Source organism: Sturnira hondurensis, unplaced genomic scaffold (assembly GCF_014824575.4).
Source record: "Sturnira hondurensis isolate 20B ecotype Veracruz unplaced genomic scaffold, ASM1482457v3 Scaffold0022237, whole genome shotgun sequence".
In the NCBI taxonomy this organism is placed as follows: Eukaryota; Metazoa; Chordata; class Mammalia; order Chiroptera; family Phyllostomidae; genus Sturnira; species Sturnira hondurensis.
In genome coordinates this window covers 281,234-287,233 of record NW_028094868.1, presented here as the reverse complement: position 1 = coordinate 287,233, position 6,000 = coordinate 281,234, and positions in this window count along the sequence as shown.

Sequence of the window (6,000 nt, the reverse complement as noted above, 5' to 3'; positions counted from 1 at the left end):
ATTGAGCATGGATATGGAATGCCATAACTTAGGTTTGAAAGTGTCACTTTGGCTACCATGTGTATTGAAAGTGGACGATAGTGGCAGCGAAAAGTAGAAGACTACATTAGGTGTCCAGGGGCGACTTGCTCTTGGCTTGGATCAGGGTAATTTTGACAAATTCATATGTTCATGTATCTACTACCACAGTCATGATATTGGACAGTTCCATTTTTCTAAAAATTGTTTCATGCTGCCAAGCCCAAAGCTCTGGCAACAACTAACCTTTTTTCTGTCCCTATAGTTTTGTGTTTCCCAGAGTCACATAAATGGAATCATACAATATGTAGCCTTGTGGATCCAGCTTCTTTCATTAAGAAAAATGCATTTGACATTCCTCCCTGGTGTTGTATGAAGGACATTTGTGTTGTTTCCACTTTGGGGTGATTATGAATAAAGCTACTATAAACATCTGTGCATAAGTTTTAGTATGAATATAAGTTTTCATTTTGGGGGGGTAAATATCTGGGAGTGTGATTGGTGCAATTGGTAAGTGTCTGATTAACTTTGTAAGAAACTGCCAAACTGCTATAAAGGGTGGACCATTTTGCATTCTTGCCAGCAACACATGAGAATTGCAGTTGCTCTACAACCTTGTTAGCATTTGGTATTGTCAATATATTGTATTTTAGCCATTCTGGTGGGTGTGGAGTGGTGGTATCTCATTGTGGCTTTAATTTTTTTTAACTTTATTTTTATTGTTGACACTATCGCTGATGTTCCCCTTTCCCCTCCATTTTGCTCACCTCTACCCAGCCCTCACTCCCCTTCCTTCTGGCCATCACCACACTGTTATCTGTGTCTATGGCTTATGCATATATGATCTTTAGCTAATCCTGTCACCTTCTTTCATTCAGTCCCCCTCCCCTCTAACAGTCATCAGTCTTCTCCATGTATCCATGCCTCTGTTTCTACTTTGTTTGTCAGTACATCTTGTTCATTAGATTCCACATATAAGTGGGATCATATAGAATTTGTCTTTTTCTGGATGTCTTATTTCATTTGGCATAATAATCTCCAGGTCTCCACACACATTATTGTAGTTTTAATCTGCACTTTCCTAATTACTAAGTTTGTTGAGCAAAGTAGAGCCAAAAGGATTTACTAATGGAATGGATGTAGAATGTAAAAGAGTTAAAGAGTTAAAGATGATTTCAAGGTCTTTAGCCTGAGCAAAAAGACAGTGGAAAGAGGTAGAGAAAATTTAGAAACAGTAATGTGACATGATTTCAATGACTCAGGAAAAGCTTAGAAATAGTTATTAGGAAAGAGAAAGTGGTTAATGTTACTGGACCAAGGAAAAGTGATAGCACATTCTGCTATTCCATATTCCCATCGGGAATTGCAAAATAAAACTTATCAGAGCAAATAGAACTGAACATGATTAAAGAACTTTTCTGGGTGGTGTGTGGGTGGAAAATGAAAGGTGTCACCCTCAAGGAAAGGCATGTCAGTTTGGGAAAAGCAGGCTCCTGTTAACATCTCAGGAATATGATTCACTGTGAAAGCCTGAAACCTGTTTTGTAGCCTGGGTAGGTGGTGGCTGGCGCAGAGCTGTTTTTACTGACACAAAGAACAAAGAGAAGTTGATGGATTGAATAATGAAACCTGGTACCTGGGCATAATGGACCATGATGTCATCTTGGATAAGCAAATATAAGAAAAGAATGAAACTGGCCCATACAAAATAGAATGATAGGAAAGTTGACAAAGTAAGGGGGCCTGCCAGAAACACTATATCCTGGGTTCTCCACCTGGCTTCTCAGCAGGATCCAGGATAATTATCCACGGGTAGATTGTCAATCATCTCTGGTTCAGATAAAGGTGAGGGTGACTTAAGGAACAATAGAGATTACCTGGGATCCTCCTGACTCTGGTGCCATGGTGACAGGATCCCATCAAAGAAGATAGAGATCATCTTTCCACAATATTTCTGGCATGCTCAATGGCTCAATTTCTAGTTCTACTTCAGTTTCTTTATCAACTACCTTTCTTCAACTTTCTACCTTAATTTTTATTTATTGTGCTTAACATGAAAGTAACTTTATTGTTTTGATTTTTGTTTTTTTAAAATTTCAAACAACTTAGAAAAATGTACTAAAGAAAGTAAAAATTTTCTGGAGTTTCACCACCCTGGAACCTCATCATTAATATTTTGGGAGCCTAGCCCTGGCTAGTGTGGCTCAGTGGTTGAGTGTCATCCTGCCAACCAAAGGGTTGCTGGTTCTATTCCCAGTCAGGGCACATGCCTGGGTTGTGGGCCAAGTTCCCCAGTAGAGGGCATACGAGAGGCAACCACAAATTAATGTTTCTCTCCCTCTCTTTCTCCCTCCCTTCTTCTCTCTCTAAAAATCAATCACTCAATCAATCTTTTTAAAAAATTTAATGTTTTGGGAAGCTATCCTTTCATGTTTATGTGTGCATGTTCACAGCTGTATTTTTACTTAAATGAGATAATATCATACATGTTGGTTTCTTTAAATGATAGAAAACTTGAAAAAATTATTTTTGTTTAATTTTTTGTGACACCCTCCTACATCTGCCTGACACTCCTGGTATCCAATGTAAAAAAAATTTATGTTTATTCTTTCAGACATTTCTCCATTATCATATAATTTTACACACATGTGTGCACACACACAGAATTAAGAACTGTTTAATAAAAACACAATCTTTGGTAATGTACTTCTTTCAATCTTTCTTTTCCCACTGTATTTGCATCATTCTTTTCTATGGCTGCCTAATGTCTCTTCTCCAATTGATTAACATAAAATTTGCTTCCCTTTTTTGCACTACAAGTATTGCAGTAGTAAATATCTGTATATATTCCTTACATACTGGAGATTTGTTTATCATACTGGTGTTTTTATTTCTGTGTTAGAGTCCAAGAAATAGGATTTAAGAATTGAAAAGTATGTATAATTACAGTTTTAATAAATATTACCAACTTGCTTTACAAAACAATTGTTCATGATGTCCTTTTACTGTACTTTTCTCATTTTTATTCAGGTATAATTGACAAATATAAAATTATATATATTAAGGCTTATTACTTGATGTTTTGATTTATGTATCTATTATGGAATAATCACTGCAATGAAGCTAATTAATATATCCATCACCTCTTACAGTTAGCTATTTTTTTGTGGTGAGAATGCTTAAGATCTATCCTCTTAGCAAATTTCAAGTATACGATACAGCACTGTTAACTGTATTCACATTGCTATACTTTAGAACTCATTTATCTTGCATAATGGAAACTTTATATCCTCTGACCAACATCTTCCCTTTTCCCTCCCCTACCCAGCTCCTGGCAACTCTTTCTATTCTCTGCATCCATGAGTTTGGCCATTTTTGATTCCATAAGTGAGTTCATGCAGTACTTGTCTTTTTATGTCTGGCTTATTTCACTTCGCACAGTGTCCTCCATATTCATCTACGTTGTAGCAAATGTCAAGATTTCCTTCTCTTTTAAGGCTAAATAATATTTCATTTTATATATATATATATATATATATATATATATAATCACATCTTCTTTATTCATTCATCTATCAGTGGGCATTTAGGGTGTTTCTACAACTTAGCTACTGTGAATGCTGCAATGAACATGGGAGTGCAGTTACCTCTTCAAAAAGCTGACTTCATTTCCTCTGGATATAAACCTAGAAGTAGGATTGCTAGATCATATGGTAGTTCTATTTTTAACTTTCTGGGGAATGTTCATATAGTTTTTCATAATGACTATACCAATTTACACTCCTACCAATAACATACAAGCATTCTCTTCTCTTCACAATCTTGCCAAAACTTGTCTTTTTGTTTTGATAATAGCCAGTCTAACAAGTTTGAGGTGATGTTTCATTGTGGTTTTGTTTTGTATTTGAATGATGATTAAAGACCCTGAACACTTTTTCATGTATGTTGGTCTTTTGTATGTCTTATTTTGAGAAATGTTTAGCTAGAATCTTTGCCTATATTTTAATTGGATTATTTATTTATTTATTTTGCTATTGAGTTGTACGAGTTCCTTATATGTTTTCAATATCAGGCTTGGAAATATTTTATCATATGCACACTGCTTTTCTTTTTCTTTAATTTTCAATTTTTCCCCACATTTTATTTATTGTTGTTCATGTACAGTTGTCTGCATCCCCCCCACAACTCCCCACCACAACCCCACCCTAGCTATCTCGACTTCCTACCCTTGATCCTACCCCCCTTTCATTTTGTGCATGTGACCTTTTTTTTTTAAAGATTTTATTTATTTATCTTTAGAGAGGAAGGGACGGAGAGAAGGAGAGAAATATCAATGTATGGTTGCCTCTCATGAGTCCCCTGCTGGGAACTGGCCTGCAACCCAGGCATGTGCCCTGACTGGGAATCGAACCGCAACCGTGTTGTTCGCAGGCCCCCACTGAATCCACTGAGTTACACCAGCCAGGGCTCATGTGACCTTTATACATGTTCCTGAAAACCCTTCCTCCTCTTCCCCCCATTATCCCATCCCACCTCCACTCAGGTTACTGTCGGTTTGTTCTTAATTTCAATATCTCTACTTATGTTTTGTTTGCTTGTTTGTTTTGTTGATTAAGTTTCACTAATAGTGAAGATCATATGGTATTTGTCTCTCACCACCTGGCTTGTTGCACTTATTATAATCCTCTCCAGATCCATCCATGCTGTCACAAAGGGTAGGAGCTCCTTCTTTCTTTCTGTTGCATAGTATTCCATTGTGTAAATGTACCATAGTTCTTGATTCATTCATTTACTGAGAGACACCTAGGTTGCTTTCAACACATGGCTATTGTAAATTGTGCTGCTATGAACATTGGGCTGCATAGGTTCTTTTGAATTGATGTCACAGGGTTTTTAGAGTATAATCCCAGCAGTGGAATTGCTGAGTCAAAAGGCAGCTCCATTTTTAGTTTTCTGAGGAAATTCAGTGCTGTTTTTCACAATGGCTGCACCAGTCTGCATTCCAACCAACAGTGTATCAGGGTTCCCTTTTGGAAACATCTCCAACACTTGCTGTTTGTTGATTTGGTTATGATGGCCATTCCCACCAGTGTGAAGTGGTATCTCATTGTGGTTTTAATGTGCATCTCTCTGACGGCTACTGATGCTGATCATCTTTTCCTATGTATCTGGGACCTCTGTATGTCCCCCTTGGAGAAGCATCTGTTCAAGTCCTTTGCCCATTTTTAAAAAGATTTTATTTATTTATCTTTAGAGGGAAAGGGAAGGAGAGAGGGAGAGAAATATCAATGTTTGGTTGCCTCTCATGTGTCCCCTCCTGGGAGCTGGCCTGCAACCCAGGAATGTGCCCGCACTCAACTGGGAATTGAACCATGATTCTTTGGTTTGCAGTCCTGCCCTCAATCCACTGAGCTACACCAGCCAGGGCCCTTTGCCCATTTTTTAAATTTCATTATTTGTCTTCCTGGAGTGGACTCATATGACTTTTTCATATGTTTTGGAGATCAAGCCCTTGTCCGAGATATCATTGGCAAATATGTTTTCCCATATATTTGGTCTTCTTTTCATTTTAATGCTGTTTTCTTTATCTGTTCAGAAGCTTTTTATTTCAATAAAGTCCCATTTGGTTTTTATTTCCTTTATGTCCATTGGTCTAGGGAACATATTGGTGAAATAGTGCTGCATGGAGTATCAGAGATTTTCCTGCCTATGTTCTCCTCTAGGACTTTAATGGTGTCACAACTTACATTTAAATCTTCTATCCACCTTGAATTTATTTTTGTGTATGGTGTAAGTTGGTGCTTGAGTTTCATTTTTTTGCATATAGCTGTTCAGATCTCCCAACACCATTTGGTGAAGAGGCTATTTTTACTACATTTTATGCATCTGCCCCTTTTGTTGAATATTATTTGACCATAGAAACTTGGGTTTACTTCTGGGCTCTCTGTTCTGTTCATTGGCCTATGTGTCTGTTCTGATGCC